This window comes from Apodemus sylvaticus, chromosome 1 (assembly GCF_947179515.1).
Source record: "Apodemus sylvaticus chromosome 1, mApoSyl1.1, whole genome shotgun sequence".
In the NCBI taxonomy this organism is placed as follows: domain Eukaryota; kingdom Metazoa; phylum Chordata; class Mammalia; order Rodentia; family Muridae; genus Apodemus; species Apodemus sylvaticus.
This window is the reverse complement of record NC_067472.1, coordinates 147,176,261-147,192,299: the sequence shown is the minus strand read 5'-3', so window position 1 is coordinate 147,192,299 and position 16,039 is coordinate 147,176,261.

Sequence of the window (16,039 nt, the reverse complement as noted above, 5' to 3'; positions counted from 1 at the left end):
CTAAAAGAATTAGTAATTTTCCAAAAATTAGAAGGAAAAAGATACAAATAGTTACAAAGTCAAACAACATTTTCTGGACAATTTCTTCTGGGAATTTAGTGTAGAAAATGTACAGTGGGTATTTCTAAGGCAAAAATCACAATCCATATCTAGGTAAAAAGAAAATTATTCAACAGAAACAATACAACATACACAAAATTACAGTTTATACATATGGTTTGGAAATATGAAAATACAAGATAACATTAAAGTTTTAATTGGATTTTACATGTAAGAAATAAATAATTGAAAACAAAAGCAAAAAGTGTCTACAAAATTAATAATTAAGTAGGAAATAAAAATACCCATGGTTTACTATACCACCAGCTAGGTGTGATGACTCTATTTCCAGGAAAAGCTTCTCAGAACTTGTGAGAGAAGAAATTCCTCAGTGCCTGAGTTTGAGATCATCACCAGCAGCATGAAGAAACCCTGAATAAGTATAACATGGAAAGGAAAATGTTTAGGAATAAATAGTGAACAACTATTTAACTATGTTCAACTAAACAGTAAATAATTTTCATATAGTTAGTAAAATATAACTGAGTTTTAGAAAGTCCTAAATACCTACGCAAATATTTTTAATATTATTACAAATTCAACATGAAAAACCAATTTAGAAATTTTGTACAGTGAGATTAGCATCCCCTATAAACTATTCATTTGTCATAATACTTAAAATTATTCTAAAATTTGCACAGAAACACAAGAAATAATGTACCAATAAAATTGTTCTTAATATAAGAAGAAATTATTTCAATCATACTTTCTGTTTTCAAAACATTAAAACAAGATAGTACACACACATATTCAAAATTACTTAATGTATAGTGAATATGGGCTCAAAAATATCATTTATTAATTTTCATTTAACACATCTTACAAATTGCTAAAAAATAAATTACATAAAATGTTTCTCATAACTCATGATGTCCTGATTTATAATAGCTGATTAGTATTCCATTGTGTAAATGAACCACGTTTTCTAAACCCCTTCTTTGGGTGGAACTAGAAAATATCATCCTGGGTAAGGTAACTTAGACCTAAAAAAACATGCATGTTATGCATTCATTAATAAGTGTTTATTATCCCCAAAAGTATAGGATACAATCTACAGAACACAAGAAAGTTAGCAAGTTGAAGGGCTCAAGTGAGGATGGTTCAATCTCACTTAGGAAGGAGAAGAAAGAAATCACTGGAAACAGGGGGAGGGGCCTGGGTGGGAGAATGTAGAAAGCAGAGTCGGGGGAGGGGAGGAATCACGAGGTATTGGGTGGGAAGATGCAGGAGAGAAACCCTGAGGGCCAGCAGAATTAAAGAAATATGTAACCCTAGTGGGTGGGAAATCAGTGGACCCTATAAACATTGCAGAATCTTGGGAGATGAAAGACTCTCAGAACTCAAAGGTAGGGACCTTAGATGAAATGCCTTACAGTGGGGAGAGTTCATCTCTGGTAAAAAGATAGGATGTCAAGTAGAGGGCTGGGGTTGCCATCCCACAATGAAAAACTGACCCAGAATTGTTCCTGTTTGAAAAACTGCAGGAACAAAAAATGAAGAAAAGCCTGAGGAAAAGGTGGTCCTGTGACTGACCAAATTGGGATCCATCTCATGTGGAGCCTCCAAGGTATAACACTATAACTGATGCTATTGTGTACTTACAGACTGGAGCTTGGCATGACTGTCCTCATAGTGACCCAAGAAGCAGCTAACAGAGACAGATGAAGATACTTATACCCAAGCAATGGACTGAAGTTGGGGACTGATACAGGCTAGCAGCTGATAAGTTTGAGGCAGGAAATTCTGTGCCCAGCAATTTGTGCTAGAAGGCAAATTCTTAAATAAAGCTATCTGAGTATTTTTCATCCTCAGAGCAAAGGTTGGTAGAGTGGGAAGCCTGGTCAGTGATGATGGCTTGGTGAAGCTAAGCCAGGAGAAACAAGAAGTGAAAAGCAGCCAGGGTGAGGGCAGCAACTCCAGGGCAAGCCTGGAGCAGGTCCGATGGCAGCCAATCTCAGAGCGAAGCCAGGGGGTCCAGAGCATAGGATATGTGCCAACAAAAGGCATTAGAGTGTTTATTAAAATTACTCACAACAAATGTGTTTACTTAGACTTGGAGATAGCAGTCATGTCTAGGAAGCCACTTCCTTAAGCCTGTGGAATTTTCAAATAGTGCCCCATGTGAGATTGGATGTGATAGCAAAGACTTCTATTTCACGTGATATTGTCCAAGCATAGCTTCCTCTCTAATGATTAAGGTACAAAATCACCTAGAATGATCTCTTGTCAAAATTAGTTGCATGCATAGTATAGCAAGGTATTTGGCTCAAGTATACAAAGTATAGTCACTTTCATCCCAATTAGTACATTGACAAAATTGTAGCTTCTGTCTTACCACATATTTCACTGGGATTGTTTTAATGTCTTCATAATATAAATTGTTAAGGATAGATAGGCTCTGAATTATTCAGCAAATACGACTACTAATTAAGGAGACACACAAAACATTCCCATGACCAACCTGAAATGCAAAATTACTGAGAGTCATTTTCAAAAATATATCCAGGTTGTATAAAAATGATAAAAAATATTGAGTACAATTCCTAGTATTAAAAAAAAACTGCTTCAAGGATAAAGACACATTGCCTATAATGCAGGGTTTGAATGTAGCAATTGAAACATAGTATATATTTACTTTGATTGATTGATAATAAAAATATTATGGTCATGATGAACCTCCATAACTCAAGAAGGGATGGTAAGCTTGATAATCCAGTCCCAGTGTATTTTCTGAGAAAAAAATAGAAAAAAATACCCTTAAGCTCCCTACATAAAACTGAAGTGCCCTACATGCATGATGCTACTATGACACAGAAGACAGGAATGTGGGCTCACAGGATGTCATTCTTTTCCAAAGCCATATAAGACAGGAGATAATTTTCTACCTGAATATAAATATGCAGAGATACACCATACATAGATATGAATATTAAAGTAGTAAACTTGATGTTTGGGTGCATATCAGCTTCAAAGTGTGCTCACGATATATTAGAGGTTCTAAACTAGGGCACAGACATTATTCTAGAGGACATGTTGTCTGGGATTTGTCTTATATTTACACTATGATTTCCCAACACGAAGAGTATCATCTAATAATTCCTCTGGTACAAACCTGGTGTGTCAGAGATACATAACTGAAGATTCAAATCCATCCCTCTTGGATTGGCAATGTACAATATGATGCAATTCTGATACATGGTATATTTTTATGTATATATATGAGGACTAAGAGAGAAGAAACAATAATTAGGATATTCTGATATATGAGACTATATTATTTGAAATATGAAAAATAATCTTTTCTGTTTATAATGAATCATTTATTTATTTACATCTTAAATGTTGCTCGCATTCCTAGCTTGCTCCACAAGTTCTTTATGACATGCCTCCAGCTTTTGAGACTGAGATAGTGCTCACCTGCCCACATACCCATTACTCACTCTGCTAGCATCCCCCTTCCCTGGGGTACTAATTTTCTACAGAATTAAGCACATCTTCTCCCTCTGAGGCCAGACAAAGCATATGTCTCTGCTATATATGTAACAGGGGCCATGTTTTAGCCCATGCATGCTTTTTGTTTGATGGTTTAGACTCTGGAAGCTCTGAGGGGCCCTTGGTTAGTTATAGGCTTGTTCTTCCTATCACTCCCCTACAGCCTCTTCATAGTTTCCCCTAATTCCTCCATAGGGAATCCCTGACCTTAGTCTAATAGTTGTCTGTAAGTATAGGCATCTCTCTCAGTCAGCTCCTGGTAGTGCCTCAAAGAGGACAGCTATGCTAGCTTGCTGACTGCATTCTCAACATGTCCTCAGTAATAGTGTCAGGCTTTGGTGCCTGAGCATGTGATGAATCCCATGTTGTGTCTTTCCTTCAGTCTCTGATCCATTTTAGGATCATGTTTTACTTTAGACTGGAAAATATTTGAAGATGGATAGGTGCCACCATGTCTCAAATGAGGGCTATGTCTTTCTACTGGAGGTGGTCACTTTAGGTTCCTTCTTCCCACTTTTGGGAATTTCAGCTAAGGTCATTCACATTGTGTTATGGAAGCCTCTCACATCCCTAGTGTCTGACACTACTCAGATGTTCCACACACCCTCCCAACCCCTGCACACACACTAACAGAAAGAACAAGCAAGGAGGGTAGGAGACACACTATAGCAAAACTTTTATCTGGGACAATCCATGCTGGCAAGTTGGGGCTGAAGAATAAGTTGTGATCAAGAAAAGTTCAGCATCATTGAGTGTACATATTCTAGTAATTGTACCCTGAGATTACCACACAGACGTTGTTTTCCAGTGCTGATCATAGTTATACTTCATACTGACAGCCAAAGTTGGTGTATAAATGTGGCTAAGATGATGAGGTGTTTGAAGACTTGAAGAGGTTTTGTGGAACAGCTGAGGTTTGTCACACTGTGACAGATTTGTTGCTCCTGCCACTGGCACAAGAGTTCCATTTGTGTGCTGGCTAGTTTCTACAGGCTGGAGAAATTAGAGAGAAGGAAATATTAACTGAAAACTATTTCTCTAAGATATGACTGTAGCTAGGAATTATTGGGCATTTTCTTAATTAATAATTGTGTGTGACAGCCAAACCCTTGTTGGTGGTACCATTCATGGGCTGCTTGTTATAGGTTCTCTAAGAAAGCAGGCTGAGCAAAGCTATCAGAACAAGCAAGTAAGCAGTACTTCCCCAGAATCTATGCATTTCCTAGTATATACAGGTTTTCTCCCAATTTGAGTTTCTGTCCTGATATATTTCTATCATATACAATTATATGGAAGTGTAAATCAAATAAACACTATGCTTTCAGTGTGCTTTTGATTATGAAGTTTAATCACAGCAAACTAACACAAAGACAGGAAAAATGTACAGGATAAAAATCCAAATACACATTAGCAAAGCATAGATGTAGACTTAGTAGAATTATGAGACAATTCATCTCTTTCTAAACTTCTGATGATGTTTACTCATAAATGATATGTAATAAATTCAAAAAATGGTTTACAATATCAAAGACTCACTCAGTAATTTAACTACATTAATATTAACAACTAACCTTACTGTAGTGACTGGTGGAAAGATATGCAGACAAGCAGACACTAAGTACTAAGTGAAGATGACAAGTCTAAATACTATATACTAAGTGAAGGTAATAAGTCAAACAAAATTGGGTGACACGCATGTAGCGATGTCATCTGTCTTATGTGATTAAAAATCAAGATGAATTAATCATAGAAATATGTGTAGACTAATCACAACCCATGACAATTATATGAACATTACTAGACTACCATAAATAATTTCTAGCTCACTACATATGGTTTCTCTCAAACCTAGTGACTCTTTCTGTTTCATTGTTGAAACTGTTGAATAATCTTCTGTTTCCATTTACCTCATATGTACATGTGCAATGGACTAATTACAATCGATGATTATGAATAATACCTAAATTATTATAGAAGAGGGACATGAAATTGGATTTGAAATTAGTTGTGTAATTGTGGAAATGATAAATTTCCATTAAATGAATGAATGAATATATTAAATAATAAGACATATAAAATTACAAAATAATAATAAGTCCTATGTGAAATTTTCATTGATTGCACTTTCAATCTATGACTGGATATATACAAGTTTATTCTCTATGGTGAATCTGTAGAAGTAGAGGGCTTTTAATGATTCATATATCTGGTTACCTAAGAATAATTATATTCAAACACATCTATGGTTAGTTTTCTGTCTCTGTCAATAAAAATTACATAATTATTAGTAAAATAAAGTATTTTCATTGACATTTCATTTGAAAGAACCATTTAGGAGAGTTTATTATTCTAAGATAACAATATACTAATGTAAGTTTAAATTTAAATTTAAATTAAGAATAATTAAAAATGGATTCAGGTAAAAAGTAATTATATTTGAACTATTAAAATTTAAGGGACTGTAATCACAATTTAAATAATGTAGAGAATTCTTAATGCTTGTGTAACAAGTTAACAATGTTAAAAAATAGATTATAACAGGCTAAACTACATACTTTCAGTTTCTGATTCCTAAAGCTTCCTCAAATAACCCATTCAGACACCCCAATTTTGGGACACATCCATAGTGTAAAAAGTTGTTATAACAAGACAGATCAATACTGGAGTATGTCCCAGGAGACTCCAATTAATAACTGTAATGGAGAGAGGAAGAGCAACATTTCCTACCTTAACATGAGAACTCCTGGAAACCTGCTTGTGTTCTTCAAATTGATGCAGAATGATAAGACTTTTCAAAAGATGTTGTGCAGGATAAAAGGGGAGGAGGAGGAGGAGCAGAGGGAGAGGGCAAAGAAGAGGGAAAGGAAGAAGGAGAGGGAGAAGGAGAAGAAGAGGATGAGTAAACAAATATATTTGGCCCAATCTGCTTCAATGTGTACCTGGATTGACAAATAGACTCTGTGAGACTTATTAATGAAAGCAGGATAAATAAATGAGGATATCACTGTTAGAGTACCTTAATTTCGAAGAACGGCATTGAGTATCAGGTAGAATATCAGCAAAAGTCACCATCTGAAAAACTGAAGCGGCCTCAAATTGATGTGAGAGAAATTATATATATATATATTCTGTGCAGTCTCATTGCATGTAAGAATTCTTCAAAAGAGTAGGGCTTAACAGGAAATGGTTCCCACAAAAAGCACACAATTTTATTTTTCAAAGAATTTTGTCTCATAATGCTTTTTGTGGGCATTTTTTTCACCTGGCAATATCCTTGCTTATATATTATGGTTTCTGATGCTGTGCTTTTATGGAATTTCTGTGAGTGTGAACATGTGTCTAACACCTAAGTGTCTTGAACTTTTCTTCTGTTTACTATTCTTCTATTTGTTTGTTTGTCTATGTATTTATTTATTTATTTTAACCTATGCTTTTGGAGTAGTAGTTGGAGTAGGAGGAGAAGTAGAAGGAGCAGTCATAGAGAAGAGATACAAGAAACCTAAAATTCAAATCCCACACTCTCCTGACTCTGCAAAGCACTAAAATAGCACTACTTCCCCCTGATAATTCCCCACTGTTAGGGGGACAAATGTCAGCCTTGGGAACAGAAGAAAAGCAGCAGACCATAGCTTCCTTCCACATAGACTCACAGGCCCTGTAGTCAGGTTCCTGACTCCAAGGACGATGAGGTACCCACCTGTCAGTTGCTTTTGGTTTCTGAAGAGGGAATCTGTGAATATGTGACTTTCAGTATTTAAAATGCTATTTGAAAAACAGACAGCACTGTCAGTTGCTTTCAGATTCTAAAGTAGGAATCTGTGAATCTGTGAAACTTAATCATTGGATTCATTTTTCTTTTCAGATGTTGAGCAGCTATTTTGTGCCTGTCAATTCTGTTTCTTGTGTTGTTTGGTATTTCTTACATTTGGACCATGACATATACTATAAGACAGAATATTTTTCATCTCAATTGTATTCTGACTCATTATAAGGAAATTAGGGCTAAGGAGAACTTATTACAACTTAGAGTGGCCATCTTTTGATATTACATGGCCACCAGACAAGGAAGTTTGATTTCCTCTGAGTATTAACAGGAGAAAATAAAGTCTTTCAAAAGTCTGCCATTTTCCCCTTGATAGTACTTCTTTGTAATGAATGAAGAAAATGTGACAAGAAACAATATGAGCCAAGCTTTCTCCAGAGCTTCAGCCAGCTGTACCCTTCTTGGTGACATCAGCTTTAAGGTTAGAGGTATGGCTCAGAGGTTGACAGTACTAATCTCTCTTCCAGAGATCCTAAATTCAATTCCCAGCCCTCACTTGGTAATGCCCTTTTTTCCCAAGACTGGCTCTTCCCAGTTTTATGGCTCACAGAGACTTATCATTCTTCTTTTACCTTTTTACCCATTGCAAACACAGTGCACACTGACATTAAGGGACATAAGAAGGTCTAAGGCTGGGGCATTCTATGGCCCTAACCAGGCTTTCCCCAAATTGAGAGGTGATTTCCCAAAGTACTTGGCTCCACGCCAGGATGGACTAAACAGGAGAGGCCCCAAGTGAGCAGACTTATCTATTACCAGAGCTTAAAACAGACTCCTGACCACTCCTTTTCTTCAGTAAATGGCTATTTTTCTTGTCAGGAGAAGTGCTCGCTCCCTGTCTGAGCATGTATTGTCTCTGAGTTGTAAAGAAAAATTTTCACTGACACTATCCTAGAAAAATCAGGCAACTGAGAAGCAACAAATACTCACATCCAAGTTCCTTATGACACTCAGTGAAGAAAGCTACCCCCACAATGTTCTTACAATTTCTTATTACCATGGACAGAGGGTAAGAAACTGGCTCTTGGCCCCATTGGGAACCTACAGAGATTGTGACTTCAACACAGTGAAGGATAAGGGACATCACCACATTTAACATGAGGCTCTTTCAGCAGGCCTCAATAATAATTTGATCAACGTTTAGATAGGATATTTGACAGAATATTTGTAAAAGGCCAGAGGAATTTCTAAACCAGGTCATAAAGACTACATAAGTTAGGCTATATACACAAAGAACATGAAAGAAAACAGAGAATTCTAAAACCGTAGCCCTGGCTTTCATAAATTAATTAGTGCAGTCCATCAATGCCACAAGGTTCCAGCCCAGATATACAATACCTGACCTCACTAGAGAGACGTTCCTCTGTCAACGATATAGTGGATACAGTTTACGGACAGAAGCAGCTTCATCCATGAGGGCCAGAAGAGATCAAGGGCAAAATTGACTACAGAAATGGAGGTAATCTGAACTCAGCGTCTTCCTCCAGACACGTTGGAGCCAAGATAACATTAACACAGACCCTCATCATGGGAAAAAGACTGACTGTTAACATCTACATGGACAGCCAGATATAGATACTGAAACTACTACTCATATATAGAGAGCCACTTACTAGAAAGAAGGGCTCCTAACAAGAGAAGGAAAAACTGTCTAAAATAAAGATAAAAATTCTACAAGACACCAAAAATTAACCAATGGCTAGAAGTAACAACTTGACTGACAAGGCTGATAAAGAGGTAGTCTTAAAGGAAAAAGCCATCTCTAGATTGGCCACTGTCCTACCTGAAATACCCAGAACAATGGATATAAACAAGAAAAATGTATAAATAGGTCAGTGGTGATCAACTAAACATAAGCTAATATTATCTAGCTCTTTAACAAGAAATAATCTCAGAAAGATTGACAGAGTCACTCATGTGATAATGAAAGAAATTACATACAGAGTGAGGCAATCTACGGAGACTTTCAAAGATATACATTACTGATTCACAATATAGTAACAAAATTTACAGCATAATAGCTGACGAATACTCTCAAAAATCCCCCAAAATATCCAAATTTCTGTATGTGAGATAAGAGATTGTGGGCCTACTGAGAATATTGATTTGACAGAGATCAGACAGAGAAGATAGGGCTATATGCATCTACTGATAATTGTACATATTTTTTCACCTGATAGAAAAATTTCTAACAAAGACTAAGACTGCAAAGATAATGGATAAGAAGTTGCTAAAAGATATCTTACACAGGTATAAAATTCTCAGATATGATAGGGTCAGACAATGGACCCCAAAATATAGGGCAGATAATAAAAAAAGACATTAAGATAGACCTTAAATGAAGCCTTGGAGACTGGTACACACTAGATGATGCTCCTTCCCTTTGCCTTATATCAGATGAGGAATTCTCCTTGCCAGATGAGACTAACCCCTTTGAAAAGTATATACTGTGTTCCTATCCCGAATATACCTAACCATCAGTGGACAGCTATTAAAGAATTAAAAGATAATAAACTCATAACTAATGCCAGAGCAACTCAGTGAGCACATGAGTATGTTCAGCCTAAATTGGGTGCACACTATAAATCAGGTCCAATTCCACAACCACAAAACTTTCAACCAAAAGACTAGATTTATGTGAAAAAAATTCCCAGGGATTTCCTAGAGCCCAGGTGGAAAAGACCTTTGTTCACCCTGCTGACGAGGCTTACTTCCTATAAATTAGACAGAAAAACAGATGATCCCCTCTCCACAGAGGAAGATCACCAGATTCCACAGTCACTGATAAAATAAAAAGGTCAAAAGGACACCAATACTTTCAATTTAAAATTAACCCTGTCTTGAAACTACAGTTTTTGTTAACTGTATACACTACAGCCCCTAACAGACATCAGCCTTCTCACAATACCTACATAATTGAAAATCCTAAAACTGACTATCATACCCAACTAGGCTATACAAAAATGCCACTTGGGACACCCTGGTTCTGAGATTTGAATTTTGATTTGTGTCAGCTGACTGATAACTCATAACCTGACACTTATCAGACTTTCCAAAATTTACCACCTCTTGTTGGTTATGTCATAATGATAGATCCTTCTTTTATAAAGAAGTTTGTTAATAGTTAAATATAGAATATCAGAAACCCTGCATATAGATGGTCAGAAGGAGGTCTGGCTTTAACCCTACAGACCATATCAGGAGAACTTACCTGCCTGGAGAAGATCCCACTGTCACATAGACACCTTTCCAATTGAACAACACCCACCATCCATCCTAAATAGATTTTCCCTAAACAGACATGGAGGGTTTGTTCAAAGGGACTGACACCATAGAGAGGTCCTTAATTCCTCTACCCAATGGAGTTCTCTATTTTAGGCCAGTCAGTACCTCAGAAAACTTATTATTCAGAAGAGACAGCTCTCATGCAGGGGGAGGCAAATTCCAGTCTTGGGAACAGGCATAATAAAAGCAACATACGATAGCCTCACTGAAACTCACAACCATTTTTGATTAACAACAACATTGTCCAGTGCAGATGGTTCCTGCTCTTTAAGGAAACAGGAGCCAATATGCTTAACATGTTAATAGTCCATTCTACTACTCTAAAAAAGAGAAAATTAAGTGTTCTTAGACACCAGTGTCCATTTGTTAACATACATCACGTTCTCATAGCATAAGTTTATTTTCAAAGTGAGAAATGTCCATTTCCAGACTCACAGTTCTGTCAGATTTTATGAACAAATATTACTAGGTTTGAAGGATGAGAATCCTTTGCCCTCTCATGTAATGACAAGGCTTAAAAACCCTACTTTATATTTATTCATGTGTAAACCCAGATCACTTAGATCTGGGAGTTCGCTCTATTTCCTGTTCCATCAAAGTTGGTGACCCAAGCTCAAACTTGAATTAAGGCTCTCATGTGATTAGAGCAGGTGGTGATTCCTGTTGGTCTCTTTTGGATTTTTACAAACAGGACACAGTAGCAGTAGCAGTAATAATAGTATATTTTTGTTTCCCTCCAAATGTAAGACAGAAAGAATGAGAACATAGATGGGAGGGTGAAATGGCACAGAGCATCTTACAGAAGTGGGAAGGAGAAATCAAATAAGATATTGAATAAAATAAATCTGCAATAAAATGAAACACCACAAAATGAGGACTTTCCTGGCAAAGGTTTTAGCTCTATTATTTCTCAGATGCACAGTGACAGGAAGAGATGCAACTAAATAGCAATTATTTATATAAGAGGTCATGATGGGAGTGTGAGAAGCATCAACTCTCCAGACTCTGTTAGATATATGAAAATTAAGATGAATCACCATTTTTCAGATAAATTCAAGACTGATAACTGTGTAAATATGATATATCAGTGTCTTAGAGGCAGAAATAAATTTCCAACAATGAAGCAGTCACTGAATGACTCTAAGGATACCTGTGGGAAATCCAGATAAGAAACCCCACAGTACTTTATATTTATACTGGCTCTGTCTCCTGCAGCTCGCAGGAGCAGCCCCCCCTTCTCTACTGAGCATCATGCAGCTAAGTCCTGGCTAGAGCCTGGATCCAGCTCAGACCCACACTCCAACCAGGACCCTGACTTGGAAAATCCCTGTATTCATGGACTTATATTTGATCTGTTTGCCCATGATTGGTTGAGTATGTGCATTCATATGAAGAAGGGAGATAGGACAAATCAAAAGAGAGATAACATGATAGAGATTTTAAAAAATCTACTGTATCTAGGGAGATTTAAAGCAAAGCTCTTGTGTTGTCTCTCTCCTCTCTCCCTATAGTCTGCATCAGACACATAGAAATTGAAAGTTAACTGATAATATATAATTTTATCTTAGCTTTGGATCTAATGAACATTAAACAAAAGCAGTCAGTGGCACCAGGAGGCTGAGCCTGTATCTTCTCTCTTAGAAATAAATCTGGATTTTAACTGGAAAGATCAAACTTTAGTCTAGACCATTCTGATTCTGAATCTGATTCATGGCTGGAAAGTGCAGCTTGCTGCTTAATCTTGGCAATGTGCCTGTGTTATTCTCTCCCAGGCCATTATTACATGCTTGGAATCTTCACCATTGATTAGAATCTTCTTTCTAATAGAGTGTCCTCTCATATGCACAAAGTATTACAGAAAGAAATGTTGATAATTAATACTGATAAAGCAAGATACTCAGTGTGTCTGGATTGTTCTAAAGTTCCATGAGAGAAGATTGTCCTAAAATACTATGAGAGACAAGAAACCATTGTGAGAGATTTTGGAATAAAAATACTTGTTAAATTCTATATTAATTTAACACTTGTTTGTGTTATTCTCTGTGTGTGTATGTGCGTATGCGTGTCTGTGTAGGTTTGTATGTCTGTGTATCTGTGTGTCTGTGTGTACACATACACTTAACTTTTAGTGTGTGCAGGGCATAAAATTTTGCAGGGACACATGGCAGCCAGAAGATAAACACTGGTCTTGCTTCTCTGGGACCTTCTTTAAAAAACATATACTTCATAGTCTGTCCTCAATTGGAGAAGTCGCCCCTAAGTCTTAAGAGACTTGAGGCCCCAGGGAATGGAGAGGCATGGTGGGATATGGGAGATTTGTAGGGGTGAGTTCATATTCTTGGAGATACTGGAAGAGGAATGGAATGGGGAAATGTCAGAGGGCTGAATGGGAGGGAGAAAACAAATGGAATTTTTAAAATGGTTTAAAGATAAAAATAAAGGAATAAAAATTCTACAGGAACAGAGAAACAAAACTACTTCCATGGGGTAGTAATATGTGGGCTTGAGACTACTCCAGAGAAAGCCGGGGCATTATGGACAGAAGGAAAGCTGACTGCACTTCCAGCAAAACTTGCTATGTGAACGGAAGCAAGGCCAGGAATTGTTAGGTTGTTGGACCTGGACTTCCTCTAACCCTGGGCAGTTCCAACCTGATACATGCCACAGGAATACTCTTGGGTTTCAGTATTTAGCATGAGAAATTTAGTGGCTCAGACACTGGATGTGGGATGTACATCTCATTTATAATGACAGCATGAGTTAGTGTTTTTCCATACTGTTCTTTTGAACCAGTAATAAAGTGTTCCACACCCATTTACTCCTGGCCAGTAGCACTGGGACTATGGGATAACTGAAATAGTTTTATATGACAAGACCCTGAAATGAGATAGACCTAGCATGTGCCTTTAAGAGCCTTCCTTGGATATTGGGAAGTTTTACCAGCTCTGCTTTGAACTCTTTTAAGAAGGGATAATAATTATCCCAACTCAGTTTTTTACAGAGTTAGAAAAAGCAATTCTCAATTTCATCTGGAACAACAAAAAACCCAGGATAGCTAAAACTATTCTCAACAACAGAAGAAATTCTGGGGGAATCAGTATCCCTGACTTCAAGCAATACTACAGAGCATGGTATTAGCAGAGTAACAGACAAGTGGACCAATGGAATAGAATTGAAGAATTCAGCACTAAACAAAAATATATGAGCATGTGAACACACCCACACACACACATACTCCCACACATGCCATAATGCATGTATGTATGTATAATATATATATATATATATATATATATATATATATATATATATATATATATATACTCAACATTTTTTTTAATTCAGCAAATAGTAGATGCACATATGTATATATCATTACAAAATGCATAACAATATGCCTAGAATTTTTAATGAACTGGGTCATATTGGAGATAGTTGTGGATGAAAGATGGAATGGTGTAAGTAATCACTAAATCATATACACATATAAGATTACATGAAGCATAAAACTTCCTAACATGCATTCATTTAACAACAGAATTGAATCGATTCACATTAAAATATTACCCAGCAATACTACCCAGATACAAATGATGCATCTACAATAGGTATATGCCTGCACAATGCACTGGTAAACCCACTGTACAAGTCACTGGGGTAATCATTCTTTTTTATGAATTTATGACGTAATTGGTAATGATGAACCAATAGAGAACATTGATAGAGTGACATAAACCTGAGGCTATTTGGGACCAGGGCCTAGTGGAAAAAAAGAATTAAACATGGACTAGTAGAGAGAAATAATTACACTGATCAGAGATGTGCTTGTATTCATCTTCTATTCAATTCTAGGTGAGTGTTTAAACCAATGTAATAATTCATGAGAAAAGTATCTGCTGTCTTCATTTATTCTCTTAGGAATATCCTACATATGCCTTCACATGTACTATAGCCTGGCACTTCCTGCTTATTCTTCCCTTTCCCACTCTAGGCATCAATCTCACTTTACAGATAATCTTGGGATATTACTGTAACTACATAAATCTGCTAAAGCCTTTCCAACTATATTTTTGAAATGCAAAGTGTTCATACAATCTATAAAAACTACATGCCAACCTCAAGATCCTTTCTTAGTATTTGCTTTCCTTAAGTCAGTAGTGAACATTATCAGTCTCAGTCAAGTGGATATCTAATATTTCTGTCCTCATACCTAATTCCTCAATAGTTCTTCTCCTACCCCTCCTCTCTTCCAGTATCTCATATCCATGGGGAATTTCTCTTGTGTTGGAAAAGTATTTATTAAAGCTCATAAGAGATAATTAAGCAGAAATTGTTTACGATCTACGGCCTCCATTTATGAAGACTATGTCCAAAGGGGATAGGAGGAAATGTTTGCTGCCACAGCTCAAACACTGATCCAATCTGTTCCCATATCCAAGAAACACACAGGAGAAGCTGGCAGAGTTCCTTGATTACTGAAGCTGTTCTGTACATCTAGCAGTTTCAGTGTTCAACAGTCTTTGATGAACATTTGCTCAGAAACCTGAACATAATGAAGAGCAACGTCTGCACACTGACTCAGGAATTATCTATTTATCTTTGAAAATGTGGGACTCAAGCTCTATCCTTTACATTTTTGTCATTCCATTCCTGTTACTATAAGATTCCAAAGGATTCCAGGTTTTTGGGTGGTAGACGGGGCCAGGAAACTTAAAAAAATAGAGAAATTTGAACAAGTTTCTCCTTCCCACAGGCATATACACAGCTGGATCTATTTTGCTATTGTTAGTGCATTGCCCGAAAATCGAACATGGAGTGAGAAAGTGATCAGAAAAGGCAGCACTGTCCACCCTGACTTTTACACTTCATGCTTTCATTTACAGTTAAATTGCCTTTCCCTTTCCAAAACAGGATGATATTTTTTAATTGATTTCCATGCCCAGGTATAAGTTTCCTCACATATTCTGCATGAGAAATCTCCACACCTCCACTAACAAAGCCACTGATCTATGGGAAAATGGTCATCCTAATTTTCCTCATTATTTGGGATTCTGGTTGAGTAGAGAATCCATCTGTACTAACTAATGTGAAAAGATCTCATCTCAGATGAGGATTGATGGAGTGATTGCTGGTTAGTAAAGTGTCCATACAAATTTTTCTGGATAATTTCAACTCAGAATATGACCTTGAGTATAGGACTTCTAAGATCCTGGATAAGTGTTGTTGGAATAAACTTCAAAGGAATTTTTTTTTTACCTTGCTCAAGTCAGCCATGCTTTACTTGGCTGAGAGTGCCTGGACCTATGTAAATCTGCAGTCTGCTTTACTACACCTCTTAAG